Below are 17004 nucleotides of genomic sequence, written 5' to 3'. Positions count from 1 at the left end.
GAAAGCCTGCAAGAAGAAACTGAGCATGTGCAGACAATTGTGCAGAGGTCAAGTGTCATGTCTACTGCTCCTCCTACTTCTGCTTCTGGCCCATTTTTCATAAGAAAATGCATCCCTCAGGCGGGAAGTTTTTTTCCTACCCTTGCAGTCAAGCCAGAGGCAGAAGTCAGGCAAGCATGTCTTTGTTGCGCTCTCTCTTGCGCTCTCTCTCTCTCGCTCTCTCTCTCTCACACACACACACACAAACAAACACACCAGAGTCCAAACAAATTAAAGGCATTGTGAATATTTCAAAAAAAAGCAACCGAACACTTTCTCTTGCAGTTGTTCAACTCTGAACGTGAAGTTTATCTGTTATCAGCCATCTGAAAAAATCCCCTAGAGAGCTTTGACATCCAAAGCATGTTGGAGAAAAACTTTCAAATATAAAATTGCCTCAGCTCCACAAAAGCCACAAGTAAACAGAAAATGTTGTGTTGCTGTTATAGCACCTAATGTCACCCCCCCCCCCCAATAACTGAATTATCTCAAAATAACCTAGGAGGCGACTGCAACATCATGAGGTGGGGAGAGGGAGGAAAGGACTAAAATATCTGAATTCTATTCCAGGTCTCAAAAAAGAAAAAGAGTGATGAGTGAAATTTGCCAACCCTTCGTTGTGAAAAGTGCATTGCACAAGCTCTCTGTTGGAAAAAGAATGAAAAGGAAACTCCAGAAAACAAAACGAGAGAATGCCAGACATACTGGATGCCAAAGAAAAAGACAAGTTTTATCTCTTAATTATTAAAAATGCATGCTGCCAAATGCACCAACTGTAATGATAACAAAAGTCAGATCCAACTTTAGCAGGAGGAGGGGATGAGGATATTTACCAGAAAGCCCTAGTCTTCAGGCTCACTTTATAAAACTTGGATGCAATTCAAAAGAGAGAACTAATTCTATACTTATCAGGGGGAACAAGACTAAAACCACCTTTTACATAACCACGAAGAAAACAACAAGAACAGCAATATGGATACACACACCTGATAAATATCTCAAAAGTCCCTGTGCCAAAACAACATGAAAAGGATATTACATCTCAAGTAACAAGGGAGCAATAATAATTTGCTCTTATTGGGGAAAATTTTCACTAATAAGCAATAACACAAAACATTTGGGCAGCTGTGCTGCAAACCCTCTGTGAAAAAGAGATGGGGGGGTCACTCTCCATACAACTAAAGGAACTTTTGGCCAAAACTGTCAAAAATAAAGGGTCTGGGCAGGACAAAGGCCCCATCCCTTCTATGTCATCTCTAATTTCCGCACTTTAAAAGTCCTCTTTTTTTAACGTGTGTGTGCACGCGCACACAGGGAAATGGAAGCCAAATAGCATTTGACAATGCAAGACTCAAAATTTCCTGGCTTGAGGATGCACATACTTAAAACATTTAAGAACCAACAGAGACACACGCTCTCTTTCTCTCTCTCCCTCCACTAAATTGTGTGCCATTAGTCAAAGGAAACTAATTTCTGCTCTGTGCTTCCACCCTAAGCCTTAGCTTATCATAGGAACACAGGAAACTGCATTATACGGAATCAGACCATTGAGCCATCTGATTCAGTATTGTCTACACTGATTGGCAGCAGCTCTCCTGGGTTTCAGGCAATAATCTCTACCTGGAGATGCCAGGAACTGAACCTGGGAAATTTCTGCATGCAAGTCAAATGTTCTGCCTGTGAGCAACAGCCCCTCCACAAATGACAAGGCAGATGTGTGTGTATTTTATAGTTGTTTGCAAAACAGCAATGTCATACTTCCACCACACCTGGGCTATTTTCCTTCCCTAGTGGGGAAAAACCCCCAGAGCTGATTCTTTCTCAGGTCTGCCTGGAGCGGCTGGAACCTCTTGCATGCAAAGCAGATGCCCTGCAACATTTTCCCTCCTGGAAATAATTGTTTTGAAAAATCATGCCCACAGTCTCTTTGCATCAGGGGTGGGGAGCCTGTGGCCCTCCAGTGGCTGTTGGACTGCAACTCCCATCATCCCAGACTGTTGGCCTTACTGGATGGGGCTGGTGGGAGCAAGAGTCCAGCAGCTTCTTGAAGTCCAATAGTTCACCACCCCTGGTCAACACCGGGCTTGGATTAGCAGCAAGTTGCATACGGCAGGCTCATAGCTCAAGATGCTCATGTTAAAGAGGGAAGGCATCCAAATCTGCCAAAATATACAGAGCTGGGCCTGGGGGTGGGGGAGAATTTCCTGGCAGGGTGAAGCAAAGAGATCTGTCTTAATCTTCACGGGGAGGGGGAAAACTTGGGAGGGGGAGGAGAAGCAGACGACACGCAAAGACCAACAGCTACGATTATTGTAGCCAGATTGGCTGAGCCCTTTGAAAACCACACAGCGCTTGGAATAAACCCATCCCTATAATCCAATATTCATCAGAGAAGTTGTCTTTATTAATGTATTTTAAAGTGCCTAAAGATGCTATTAACTCCTTTACAGACAGAAGGAAATTGTCTTAATTCTCTTAAGCTTTAAATAATACAGAGGATGCAAAAAGGAGAGAAGGGAGGAATAGGCTTTCAAAGTTGAAGAGGAAAGCAGATGGCAAGGGAGAGCGCCAGCATGATGGTGCAATGGTTAGGGAGCCAGTCAAGGAACTGGGAGAGGCCAGGGTTCAAATGCCCACCCAAGCCATGCAGCTCACTGGGTGACCTTGAGCTGATCACTGTCTCTCAGCCTAACCGACCTCACAGAGTTGTTGTAACGAAAAAGTGGGAGGTGCTGCTCAGCGGCGTAGCGTGAGTTGTCAGCACCCGGGGCAACGCAAGCAATTTGCGCCCCCTAACCCGGGGCAAGGCAAGTAATTTGCGCCCCCCCCTAACCCCTAACCTGTGAGTTGCTGCTGGCGCTGCCGCCCAAACGACGCCGCTTGCCCGGAGGAGGAGGGGGGCAGAGAGGCGAGGAAAATGCAACGGCCCAGCAGCTGCAGCAGCACCGGCGGAGGCGGGGTTGTGAGGAGGGGCTGCCTGGCGCGTCCTCCGCGGCGAGCGCCGAGAGCCGCTGCCTGCCGGGCGCCTTCAGCCTGGACGCGCGCACAGCTCGTCGGTTCCGCGAGACATGCGGCTCCGCTACAGCCTGCGCCCGAGGCTCTTCGGCGACTCCGGAGGCAGCGAGCGCGCCCCCCCAGATGTTGCGCCCGGTGCGGCCGGCCCCCCTGGCACCCCCCACGCTACGCCACTGGTGCTGCTTTTTTCAGAAAGATGGACTCAAAGTGGCTTCCCAAAACAACTATTAAAAACAACAAATGTTCACCAACACGTCTACAAGAGCAGATCCAACTCAGCCCCACCCCACTAAAAAGATAAGGTCCGAATGTCTGACTGAATAAAAATGGTGCTGCCCAATGCCTCAAAACAGGCAGTGACAGCGCCAGAGAAAAGCTTCTCTGTGGAGAGCTTTTCGGAAATGGGGAGCCACCACTGAAAAGGCTCATTCTCGGGTCACCAGTCTCTGTGCCTCCCTCAGAAGGGGGTCCATGGGGAAGAACCTCACATGAGAAACAAAGGTCTGCTTTGGTTCATATAGGGAGAGACAGTCCATGACATACCAGATCCTTATAAGGCTTGATAATGCCACATGTAAAAATAAATAATCATAAATAGAGGTACAAAATCCAAACAGGCTGACAACACAGCCGATCAGCCAACACAACACAACTCCTCTTCATTGCTCACTTCAACTAATTATCAACTGCTGCTGCAGCGCCCTTTTCTGAGCAGGAAATGAAAAGGGGCCAGCAGACCCAAGAGTTTGCCCATGTCCATCACAGGCTTTCCTGATAGCCACTTCCGCCTCTCAGGCTCACTCACCAGGGTGACATTTTGCGTGCCTTGGAGAAGGCCAGAGTTAAGATGCTCATTAAGCTGAAAACCTCTCCTTCACTTCTGAAGCTTTGGACAATGCAAAGAGGCCCCTGCCCACACAGGAGGCATTAAATTCGCTCTCATTAGAGAAAGGCTTTCCATCACAAAGCCCATCTTGACAAAAGGCTAACATTCCCAACTCCCCCCAAAAGCCTCCACTTGAATTCTTTTGTAAACATTTTGACATGCATTTCACTTAAGGCACACACAGAGATATGCCTGCCACTCCCAAGAATAGACTTCTGAAGAAGGTCATTTGGCGGATTTATTTATTTATTTTAAAAGGGTGCCCTTTAAAGCTTATCCACTCCACAAAAATAGGTGGCTCTTCCACTGGCACATCTCAGCTGTCTGGCTACTGCAGAGGAAATCCTCAAAGGGCCACAGCTTGGGTTCAGGCCTCAGCGTCTCCACAAAGGGTTGGCAAATCCCAGAGAGCTGCTGCCATTCAGCATACACAGTGGCCCACCTAGTCCAGTCCAGCATCCTGCTCCCACAGTGGCCTGTGGGAAACCAGAGAGCAGGATGTGAGCACTAGATCACTTTCTCCTCCTGTGGTTTCCAGGAACTGGCATTCAGAAGCATCACTGCCTTCAGCCGTGGAGACAGAGCATAGCTTTTATCATTGCTAGTAGCCACCAATAACCCTCTCCCACCATGAATTTGTCTAACCTCCTTTTAGAGCCATCCAAGTTGGTGGCCATTCCTGCTTCCTGTCGGAGTGAGTTCTATAGTTTAACTATAACAAACAACAACAATGTCAAACAGTAAAAGCTTCTCGAAACAGATGCCTATCAAAAAATTATATAGATTAACTCTTTGACATCTGGCAGGACATTCCACGGGGGGCGGGGGGGGGTGACTACCAAAAAGGCCTTCTGTTTGGTTCCCTGAAGTTCCACTTCTCGCAGTGAGGAACAGCCAGAAGGCCCTCTGAGCTCCTGCTCAGTGTCCGGGTTGAACGACGGGGTAGAGGTGTTCCTTCAGGTATACAGGGTATACTATGCACTGTTTGAAGAAGTACTCTCTTAGGTCTGCCCTGAATCTTCCAGCATTCACCTTCACGGGATGTCCATGGGATCTGGTGTTACGAGAGGGGGAAATGAACTGTTCTCTATCCACTTTTTCCATGCCATGCACAATGTTATAACGGTCTGTCATGTTGCCTCTTAGTCGCCTTTTCTCTAGACTAAGACGTCCCAAATGCTATTTTTCTTCATAGGGGCTGTTGCTCCATCCCCATGCTCATGTTGGTTACCCTTTTCTGAACCTTTTCCAATTCCACAGTACTGTATCCTTTTTGAGGTGCGGGGATGTGGGTGGCGCTGTGGGTTAAACCACAGAGCCTAGGACTTGCGAATCAGAAGGTCGGCGGTTCGAATCCCTGCGACGGGGTGAGCTCCCATTGCTTGGTCCCAGCTCCTGCCCACCTAGCAGTTCGAAAGCACGTCAAAGTGCAAGTAGATAAATAGGTACCGCTCCAGTGGGAAGGTAAACGGCGTTTCCGTGTGCTGCTCTGGTTTCGCCAGAAGCGGCTTAGTCATGCTGGCCACATGACCCGGAAGCTGTACGCCAGCTCCCTCGGCCAATAAAGTGAGATGAGCACCGCAACCCCAGAGTCAGTCACGCCTGAACTGACTTTACCTTTACCTTGACCAGAACTGTACACGGTAGTTCTGAGCATGTACGCAGAAGAGTAAAGTGATGGTGCCTGCCTAACGTCAACAGGCTGTGAGGTCCAAAATGCAGGCGCCCCCACACTAGTGTAATGACCCCTTAGAAAACACAGAATGGACATCGCCTGGAACTTGTAGAAGCGAAAGTTATACAGATCAAAGTGATCGTACCCTGATTTCTCATCAGAAAAGCAAAGTACCAGACCAATACTTCAGTGGAAGGGGACCAAAATTATGAGATGGCATCCAGAAAATAAGAATGCAGAAACATGTGTGCATGCCCAAACACACACAATATTAGAAATATATAAAAAGGCAAAGTTCATTATAACAGAAATATAAAAAGCCAGAATTCATTATAATATAAAATATGGTAGCAAGAAGCGGGGGGGGGGGGGAATCTCTGAAGCAGAGGGGGGAAATCCTGTCTTTCCCTTCTCCCCACATTCTCAATTCACTCTGAAACTCCTTCACAAATTCTCTTTAAACTTTCAACAACAAAAATGCACCACTTCGCTGACACCATGAAAAAAAGAAAATCCCTACAAAGGAGCTCCTTCTTGAAAAAGTCTTGGGGTTGGGGGGGATTCAAGAGGAGGAAATGAAGACTAATGATGGAATATTTCCTGCTACTTAATCATAGCACTATTAAGCATGATGGAATAATGTCCACTCAGTCTCACTAATTGACTTCACTTTCACAGGCCTATATGGCTTCTTCATCGACTTGTCTCAATACTGTGGCAACTTTCAAATTTCTTAAAGTGGTTTTCAAGTGTTACACAGACATTATGTGTGAGAATTCTTTGTCAGTAAATTTGGTTTCCCCACAGTTCAGTGTATTCCATTTCCCTAACTGTTAATTTCCACATTATAATTGAGCCTTCATGTGACATAAAAGCCGTTTCTGGGAAACTAATGGAATATAGCACACATTTAACATGCATTTCTTTGTTATTTGATTCCAGAGGAAATCTGTTTGCAGTCCCCTTAACCTGGAAAATCATGGGACAAAATACCAGCATACAGTTCTTTCCTGCTGTTTCCATGGGGGAATCATGGGGGAACAGAAGCACATAGGGTATAGTGATGTTCAAATGATGTTTTCATATATATATATTTAATTATTTAATATACCACCCTTCATCCGTCACAGCATAAAAACAAAAAGTACATGATAAAAACAAGAACAAAACAAACCTATAACCCCACCCCCGCTTCCACAAACACATTTAAAAGGACACAGAATGTTGATCAGCCAAACATCAAGTTGAAGAGGAATGTTTTTGTCTGGTGCCTAAAGATGTATAATGAAGGTGCCAGGCAAGCCCCCCTGGGAAGAGCATACCACAAATGGGGAGCCACCACAGAAAAGGTTGTGTTGCCACCTGACAGATCTCATGTGGAGGAGGCACACGAAAAAGGCCCTCAGATGATTGTTGCAGGTTCTGAGTCAGTTCATATGGGGAGAGGCAATCCTTAAGGTACTGCAGTCCTGAGCCATTTAAGGCCTTATAAATCAAAACCAGCACTTTGAATTGGGCTCGGAAACTAATTGGCAGCCAGTGCAGTTGGGCCAGGATCAGTATAATATGCTCAAACCATCTTGCGCCAATAAGCAACCTGGCTGATATTTCCAAACTGTCTTCAGAGGCAGCCCCACATATACCACCTGGAGGTTTTTAGAGCATAGACGACAGGAATTAGGCTGTCCCTGTCCAGCTAGGGGGTACAGCTGGGCCACCAGCCAAAGCTGATGGTAGGCACTCTGTGCCACTGAGGCTCCCTGAGCCTCAAGTGACAACGAAGTACAGTATCCCCAAGCTATGTACAAGAGCACTCTTCCCATCACCCCTGTGGTTTCCAGCAAGTGGTATTGAAGTAACTGTAGCCAACCAAGTTCTAATCAGTATAGATCTACTGAAATTGGGGGGCCCATGTTTGTCATGTCCACCAATTTCAGTTGGACTAGTCTTGGGTGGGACTAATAATGGAGGCAACAACGCCATACACAGACACAGATGCAATTGTTTTAGGGTGATCCAGGAAAGAGAGTAGGGAACAACAAAACTGCTTTCTCATTTTACTACCTGCCAGTAGGTTTGAATCTGGAATACCATCCATTTGGAGATTAAATTCTGACGAAAGGATCTAAGTCAAAACGTTAACATGGCTAAAGCAGGAATATCCCAATTTCCTCCTGCGATACCTGCCATAGAACTCACCTGCTTGATCTCCAGCTTCAGAAAAGAACTCTTAATATGGTGGCAAGTGAAAAGGCTCTTCTGTACTTCTCTTCCCCAGCCCCCAGCTTTCCTCTCCTCATTTATTTTATTTGCAAATTGCTCTTCCTTTTAATGTATATTCTTTTTTTTTTAAGGGAAAGTTTCAGAACAAAATTAAAGTGGTATATAAACCATGTCCCTGTGATATACTGTTTGTGTTTACAAATTCATCTGACTGGGGTGGGGTGGCGAGGGTCAAGGCTGATTGAACAAAAAACACCACACACACACACCCCGCACCCAAAAATCACACACGATTCAACACACTGAGAGAGCTGAGGAGAAGAAAAAAATCCCCAACAACTGCGGACTCAGTCTGGGAGGCTCGGAGCCAGCCTGAAAAGCCCTTTGAAGTTTAAAAAAACATCCTCTGGTCAGAGCACATTTGTGAAGCCGTGGGACGGACGCTTTAAACAACATTCACTCCGAGATCACCTGTGGCGTGCCAGTGCGCTGGCGCCTGTGGAACTGCAACAACATAACCCCTTAGGCTCTTCCCCCCAACCCCACCAAAAAAAGAAAGAAAAAGAAATCACTGCCTCCATATGCAACACAAGTGAAGAGAGAACCTTACCCCGGACAAATTACATTCTTTAGCTCCCTAGGAAAAGAAAATATCCACGCAGAAGTCTGCAAAGTCTGGGCAAATGCTGTGTAGACCCAAGAGTCGTGACGCATGGGGAAAGGAGGATCTGGTCAAGGAAGCAAGTCGTCAGAGCAAATTGCATCAAGATTTCATAGCATTTAATAGCATCTACTGGTCTGCAGAGGAGTTAAAATTGTTGGCTGGCACGATTACAATGCACGACATTGAGAGATTTAAGCAAGGTGAACCTTGGAAGGTAAAACTTGGGGTGCTTCCAGACAAGCTATTTGGTTGTTATCCTGCAATTTCTGGTGCACTTTTCTGACCACAAAGAGCTTGGTAATTAAAAAGCAATGGAAAACCACACTGGAAAGTGAAGGATAAGAGCCACTAAACTGGTCATGTCATATAACTTCTGCAAAAACCTATCAAGCGGAATATGCAATAAACCACCACTCTGGAAACTCTGCTAGGTGGTCAAGTATATATATATAAATGCATGCAGTGCAAGCAACAAACAGTGCCTCCACCCAAAAAAAAGTCCATGGAATGTCAAGGTATTACTATTCCCACATAAAGCCCTTAAGAACTTGAGAGCAGCTTATTTGGGAGATCACCTTACCTAATATATTCCCACTTGACCACTTCAATTTGTGGACCTGCAGTGTTGCAGGTGCCACATAATTTTCATCAGAAATTGATATTTTGGTGTGGTGGCTCCCTCACTTTGGAACTCCCTGCCTACTAACACCAGGCAGGTGCTTTCACTGTACGATTTTTGATGCTATAAGCATTTTTTAAGGCAAGCCTACCTAGATTATGCAGAATGCTGACATGTGTTTTAATCTGTTTTTAGCATACCATTGGTTTTATTTTTAAAAAAATCAAACAACTGTTTTTATTCATAGTTTTATAGTTTTATTCTTGTTGCAAACCACTTTGAGGGTTTGTTTGTTTGTTTGTTTGTTTGTTTGCTTGCTTGCTTGCTTACAATCAAGCGGGATATGAATTTTATGAAATAAATAAATGTCTGCTCAAGAAAGCAGCAAATAGAAGGCCGCTGCCACCGCTGCCTGAGGGGAAACCCATCAAGTCCGAGCAAGATAGCGACGCTCTCCGTCTTGCAGCCTCGCAGGCTGACGCTGCCGGATGATTCAGCTTCCACAACTGCACCCAGAATTCTCAGCTTGAAGAAGAGGGGACCAAGAAGGGGCTGCATCTTCCCACAGCCCGCAAGACTGGCACCACCATTGCTGGGGTAGTGTTTAAGGATGGGATAGTACTTGGAGCAGATACAAGAGCCACTAAAGGGATGGTTGGTTGTTGCTGACAAGAATTGTTCAAAAATACACCATATATCTCCAAACATTTAACGTTTGCGGTGCTGGAATGGCTGCAGACACAGAAATGACAACTCAGTTGATCTCTTCCAACATGGAGCTCCACTAGCTCTCAACTGGACGGCTTCCAAGGGTGGTCACAGCCAACTAGATGCTCTTCAGGTATCAAGGTTACATTGGTGCAGCCCTGGTTCTGGGTGGGGTAGATGTCACTGGGGCCCATCTTTACAGCATCTAACCCCATGGATCTACAGACAAACTGCCTTACATCACAATGGGTTCAGGTTCATTGGCAGCTATGGCAATTTTTGAAGACAAATTCAAGCCTGACATGGAGGAGGAAGAAGCCAGCTTGTGAGAGATGCCATAGCAGCTGGCATATACAATGATCTGGGCTCTAACAGTAACATTGATCTTTGCGTCCTCAGTAAGAACAAGCTGGACTTTCTCTGTCCTTATGAGACGGCCAACAAAAAAGGGAAAAGGCAAGGGCGATACAGCTGTGAGAGGGGAACTACAGGTGTGCTCTATACAAAAGTTACACCCTTGGATCTTGAAGTGGCAGATGAGACTGTGCAAACAATGGATACATCCTGACTTACTGGAAACTTCTGGGCAGTGGAAGAGGATCGAGAATTTTCATATCTGAATTCTGTATCTGTATGCTGGCATTAATGTTCTGTATGCAGATTTAATAAAAACCAATACGAATTGGGGGGGGGGAGAAAGAAAGCAGCAAATAAAACCACAAAACTTGCTGTCGTTGAGATGGTTGGTTGGAGGTGTCTTCCCTGGGTCCTGCAGCATGCAGAGGAGGATGCAAGTGCCCTCTATCTCCTCTGTTATTCATTTCTGTACTGGAGGTGTTGCTGAACATGATTAGAGAGGATCGGTTGGTGAAAGGTATAGAGGTCGGAGTGAAACAATACAAACTGAAAGCTTTTGCAGATGACCTAGTTTTAACATTACAGGAGCCAGAATCCAGTACAAAAAGAGTACTTGAACTTATCTCGGACTTTGGTCGGGTGGCGGGATTTAAGTTGAACAAACAAAAAACTAAGGTTTTGGTCAAAAATTTGACATCTACAGAAATAGATGGGTACCAGAAAGAAACAGAATTAAGTGTGGTCAAAAAAGTGAAATACTTGGGGGTACACTTGTCCACCAAAAACTTGAACCTATTTAAAGATAATTACAAAAAATGTTGGTTGGAAATTAAAAAGGACTTGGAAATTTGGTCAAGACTGAAACTTACCTTGTCAGGCCGAATTGCAGCTATAAAGATGTGTGTCTTGCCGAAAATGTTATTCTTGTTTCAGACCCTTCAGATCGTGGACAGAGTGGAGTGTTTTGGAAAATGGCAGAAGGACATATCTAGGTTTGTCTGGCAGGGCAAAAAGCCCCGAATAAAATTTAAAATACTAACTGATGCTAAAGAAAGTGGGGGGTTTGCCCTGCCGGACTTGAGGTTGTATTATGAAGCTGCAGCCTTCTGTTGGTTGAAGGATTGGTTCCTGTTGGAGAACACTGATGTCCTAGATCTGGAGGGGTTCGACAATCTCTTTGGCTGGCATGCATATTTGTGGTATGACAAGGCGAAAGTTCATAAACTTTTCAAAAACCATATTGTTAGGAAATCAATTTTTGCCGTCTGGATGAAGTATAAGGACTTACTAGAAGGTAAGACCCCGAGGTGGCTATCACCGATGGAAGCTAAGGCTCTAAAAAAAAGACCCAATATGGAGGCCTACTGGCCAAAATATTGGGAATTAATTGAGAGATCTGGAGATAACTGGAAGTTGCAGAGCCAGGATAAACTAAAAGGTAAGGTGCGAGACTGGCTACACTATGCTCAAATTCAAGAGGTTTTTAAAATGGATAAAAAGGTTGGTTTCCAGGTGGAAAAATCGAAATTGGAGACGGAATTGCTAAAACCAAAGACTAAGGTACTTTCGAGAATGTATAACTTGCTGCTTAAATGGAACACACAGGATGAAACAGTTAAATCTGCTATGATAAAATGGGCACAGGATGTTGGACATAACATTATGTCTGAGGACTGGGAAAGGTTATGGAACACCGGTATGAAGTTTACGGCATGTACTGCCCTGAAAGAGAACATTATGAAAATGGTATACCGGTGGTACATGACCCCAGTCAAACTAGCTAAGATATATCACCTGTCTGACAATAAATGTTGGAAATGCAAGGAGGCAAAAGGGACATTTTTTCACCTCTGGTGGACCTGCCCGAAAGTGAAGGCCTTCTGGGAAATGATATACAATGAGCTGAAAAAGGTATTTAAATATACCTTTCCCAAGAAACCGGAGGCCTTCCTTCTGGGCATGGTGGACCGGAAGGTGTTAAAAAAGGATAGAACTTTGTTTATGTATACAACCACAGCAGCAAGAATTCTTATCGCAAAGCACTGGAAGACACAAGATTTACCCACACTGGAGGACTGGCAGACGCAGATGATGGACTATATGGAATTAGCCGAAATGACTGGCAAAATCCGAGATCTGAGCGAAGAAAAAGTTGAGGAGGATTGGAAAAAATTCAAGGACTATCTACAAAAGTATTATAAGTTGTTTGAATGCTAAAAATGTGCACGATTAGGAAATGTCATGCTCCTGCAACTTAATTAGGTAAATGACAAAGTAAGATATAAATAGAGGAAAACAAGACAAATTTGAAACAAATATATTATGTTTATTATAAAGGTACTAAATTTGAATTACAATTTACTTTGAAGTTGGTTACATAATAATTGAAAGGGTACAGTAAGTTTAGAAATAAGGTAACAAATTGCTGACAATGCGAGGTTAAAGAATGCAATGTTGGGAGGACGTGAGGAGGTCCACAGGAGAGTAACTTTTGGAAAGATAATATGTAACTTAATTTTCTTGCCCTTGTTTCTTTTTTCTTCTCTTCTTTCTCTTTTTTTTATTTTTACTTTTTATATCTGTTTACTTATAAAAAAATGTTTCTTGTTTACTGTGGCGTAACAGATGTTGTGAACTAATGGAAAAGAAACGCAATAAAAATTTTTATATATAAAAAAAAGAAATGTCTATTCAGGCCCTGTGACCTATAGCATGGGAGCCACACAGAGATCTCAGGTTTGGAGTGCGTGGCAGGGTAAGGAGGGGGAGAAACCCTGAAGATGCGCTTGCTGACACTGAAGCCCCTCACATGGGCATCCTTTGGGGATGGGCCTTTGCTAGGTAGCAGAGCACCTGCCTTCTGTGCAGAAGGTTCCAGGTACAATCCATGCCCTCTCCGCGCAGGGCTGGGAGAGACCCCTGCCTGAAACCCTGAAGTGCTGCTGCCAGTCCCGTGTCGACAATACTGAGCCAGGTGGACCAATAAGCCCAACTCAGTCTAAGGCAGCTTCCTATGTTCAGATGCAGGCTGGGGAGAAGTTGAAAGGAAAGTTCTTACCCAGCCAGCAGAGGTTATGTTCGCTTTCTTATGTAAAGCAACTGGCCCAGAGCCAGCACAGCGTGGGGTCCTAGATCCAATTTCATAACAGTAAAAACAGCAAACAGGAGGCAGTGCTGCACTTGGGTGATTGGCAGACAGCCACACCCATTTGTCAAAAGAGAAAGATACAGCCAGCCTTCTAATCATCAAGTCATTCACATCTGTGCTTTGCTTCTTTTATATAATCGGCCGGCGGCCGCTACTGTACATCTCCCCCCATAATTAAAAGGAAAAAACGCTTCAGTGTCCTAGGGCAAGGAGAAGGGAACCAGAGGTGGTGATGGTGGTGGCAAGGCAGGACTGGAGATTAGTCGCTGAGGAGCTGCCCTGCCCTGTCCTCAATGTGTCCTGGGCCACTGCTTTCATTCTTCCTCGCCCTCCACCACCAGGGGGTGACTGGTAAGCTGTTGTCACGCTGTAGTGCCACCTATCTGTGGCTAAGCAAACTCCAGCATGACGACATCCTTAGGAAAATAAAAAATAGGGCACAACATTAAAAAACAAAAAGCTGTTCCAGTTGGGGGTGGACATCCAAAGCAAGCAGTTGTTGCTTTATTAGGATTAAATGAAAGTCACAAAATAGTGACCAGGTTATTTTAGTTCTGCAAAACTCTTCCTCAGATGATTATGAAGATAATAGGTGGTATTCAGTGTTGGTTCAACATAGAATAGACCCACTGAAGGTAATGGATACAACTAACTTAGGTTTATTAATCTGAATGGCTCTGCTTTGAGCAGGACTTGGTCAAATACAACCCAATTATTATAATATTTTTCATGATTTCTTTATAACCAGTCTACCATAACACCATAAAAACGCATCAAAATCCTTCTAGATCATGGGTAGGCAAACTAAGGCCCGGGGGCTGGATTCGGCCCAATCGCCTTCTAAATCCGGCCTGCAGACAGTCCAAGAATCAGCATGTTTTTACATGAGTAGAATGTGTGTTTTTATTTAAAATGCCTCTCTGGGTTATTTTTGGGGCATAGGAATTCGTTCATCCACCCACCCCCCAATATAGTTCGGCCCCACACAAGGTCTGAGGGACAGTCAACCCGCCCCCTGCTGAAAAAGTTTGCTGACCCCTGTTCTAGATCAATTCCTCAAATATCCTGTTGCTGTCAATATTATGCGGTTTACTTTGCACAAATAGCAGAACGGAAAGCAAACTGTTTAAATTTCCGCTTCTTTTATTAACCTTCATGCAAATGCACTATTAATTTTAACCTTTGAGACTATACACAAAAATGCATAAATCCATTCCTTGTTAGTAGACACACGGAATAACCTTTATTTGGCTTCTAGAGTTACATTTGCTGCCATTTCATTATGGGCACATACATATTGCATGATCAACTGCAACTCCCATCATGCTTACCACGCTGGCTGGGGCTAATGGAAGTTGGGGCCCAACAACTTATGAAGGGCCACCGGTTCTTCAGTTTTGCTGCATTTGTGTGATCTCATGCTAGATACATTATGTAGTGCTCAAGACAAAGTGGGCTTTAACAACTGTTGGAGAGTTCGTATGTTTAAACCTTATTAATTTGATAGGAACATAGGAAGCATTCTTGTACCAAGTCAGACCATTTGTCTATCTAGCTCAGTATTGTCCACACTGACTGGCAGAAGCTCTTCAGGGTTTCAGGCAGGGGAATTCCCAGTCCTACATGGAGCTGCCATGGATTCAACCTTGGGCCTTCTTTGTGCAAGGCAGAAGCTCTACCGCTTAAACTGCCCTTTCCATTTTTTCTGATGCCATTTTCCATGCAATCAGATCTTATCAACTGTTACTATTACCCAGTATTTTTCCTTAACAGTTCCAGATTAGAACCACCAAACACACAAGCAACCAGTTAAGACCTGTATAATGGCTGAGGCATCACTTCAGCACAAGCTGTTTGCTAAGTGTAGGAAGACCAAGCCCTGGCAAAGTTCCTGAACCACCCATAATTACTCAAGTTTTTTGTATATAATGTTGGGTGGCAGCATCCGAGCTTTCAACAAGTTCAAAGGATGGATAACAATATAAATTTGCCCCGTGCTTGGCATTAGCCCCAGACTTTCTCCAGTATCAGATTTCAGAGAGATGAAAGAAACAAACCAAAACCAGGAAAGTCATTTAGTCAAGAGAACAAATCAAAAGGTCCCACAGAGTTCTTTTTTTAAAAAAAGCATAACAAAACAGGAATCAGGTCATCCCGGATCCAGCTCCTTCCAATTCCAGACTGGGTCAACACATTCCACCTCCCTGACATTCCTCAGCATAGTCTTTACTAGGTTGGTGTTCTCCCCAAATATATCCATTGCTTTTTTGCAACCTGCTGCCACCTTCTAGACATGCCATGGCATATTTGTGGTGGTAGCTAAAAATGAATGTTAACAGCAATGGAAATACACAAGAATCTCAGCCATTTTCAGCCATGTGTTAGTGCAACATACAGGGTTTTTTTCTTTAACAAGAAAACATAAAATATAACAACATTACAATAACAAATCAATTGCATTTGCTCCGCCGAGGTCATGACTTCCCTCCCTCCCTCCAACTGGTTTCCCATTTCCTAATGAATTGTATGCACATTTCAGCTGCCAGTTTATGTCCTTCAATACATATCAAGTCCTTTTATTATCCACAGTCAGATATTATTTTTACGTTATGTTGCAGGATTCATATCAATCCTGCTAGTTTCTTCACGTTTTTACAATGATCTTCCAAGTACTCAATAAATTTACTCCGATCTCTTTGGAATTTCTGGTCGCCTTGGTTCCGGATCCTTACAATAAGGTTGGCCAACTCCACATAGTCCATTATCTTCATCTGCCACTCCTCAATCATTGGTAATTCTTGTAATTTCCACCTATGGGCTAACAAAGTTCTTGCTGCAGTGGTAGCATACTTAAATAGTCTTTGATCTACTTTTGGAATTTCTTCTCCGATCAACCCAAGTAAAAATGCTTCTGGTTTTTTGGGGGGAAGGTATATTTTAGCATCTTTTTTAGTTCATTGTAGATCAATTCCCAAAATGTTTTTACCTTATCACAAGTCCACCACATATGCTAAAAATCTCCGTCTTTTTCCATTACACTTCCAACATAATTTATTTTTCATCCTATACATTTTGGCCAATTTCACTGGGGTCAAATACCACCTGTACACTATTTTCATTTCATTTTCTTTTAAGGCCATACATGCTGTAAATTTTAAATTCTGATTCCATAATTTTGACCAAGATTCATTCTGAATATTATGCCCAGAATCCATAGCCCATTTCGTCATTACTTCTTTAACCTCTTCATCTTTAGTATACTATTCTAAGAGAAAGTTATACATCTTTAACAACAATTTAACTTTACCTTCTCGCAATTTGGTTTGGAATCTAGGTTTCTTACTTTCAAATCCAAAATTTCTTTTGTCTATACACTAAATATGTCATTTATTTGATGATATTGCAACCAGCCGGTAAACATTTCCCCTATTTGTTCATATGGTTTGAGTTTCCACCCTTTCTCTGTTTCCATCAACATCTCACCATAGGTGGCCCATTTCCCTTCCATATTTAATTTTTAAACAGTCAATGCTTCTATTGGAGATAGCCACCAAGGTGTTTTCCGTTCAACAGATTTTTATATCTGTCCCATACTTCACAGATTGATTTTCTTATCATGTGGTTTAGAAATCCTTTATGCACTTTTACTTTATCATACCACAAATATGAA

General features: G+C 43.7%; 1 protein-coding gene and 1 pseudogene across 4 annotated transcripts in view; one reads left to right on the top strand and one right to left on the bottom strand.

The window, feature by feature from the left end:
• The window catches only part of NKD1 (NKD inhibitor of WNT signaling pathway 1), a 132457-nt gene that overhangs the window by 89945 nt on the left and 25508 nt on the right, over positions 1-17004 (bottom strand). The window lies entirely within an intron of this gene.
• LOC310711668 (proteasome subunit beta type-7-like) lies at positions 9614-10514 on the top strand (annotated as a pseudogene). Its single transcript has one exon. The product of its transcript is annotated as a proteasome subunit beta type-7-like (transcript).

The sequence above is a fragment of the Podarcis liolepis genome (genome assembly GCF_965112155.1).
Source record: "Podarcis liolepis genome assembly, chromosome: 7".
NCBI classification, from domain to species: Eukaryota; Metazoa; Chordata; class Lepidosauria; order Squamata; family Lacertidae; genus Podarcis; species Podarcis liolepis.
Note: the sequence above shows the minus strand (reverse complement) of the source record. Positions and strands in the feature narration are given on the sequence as shown.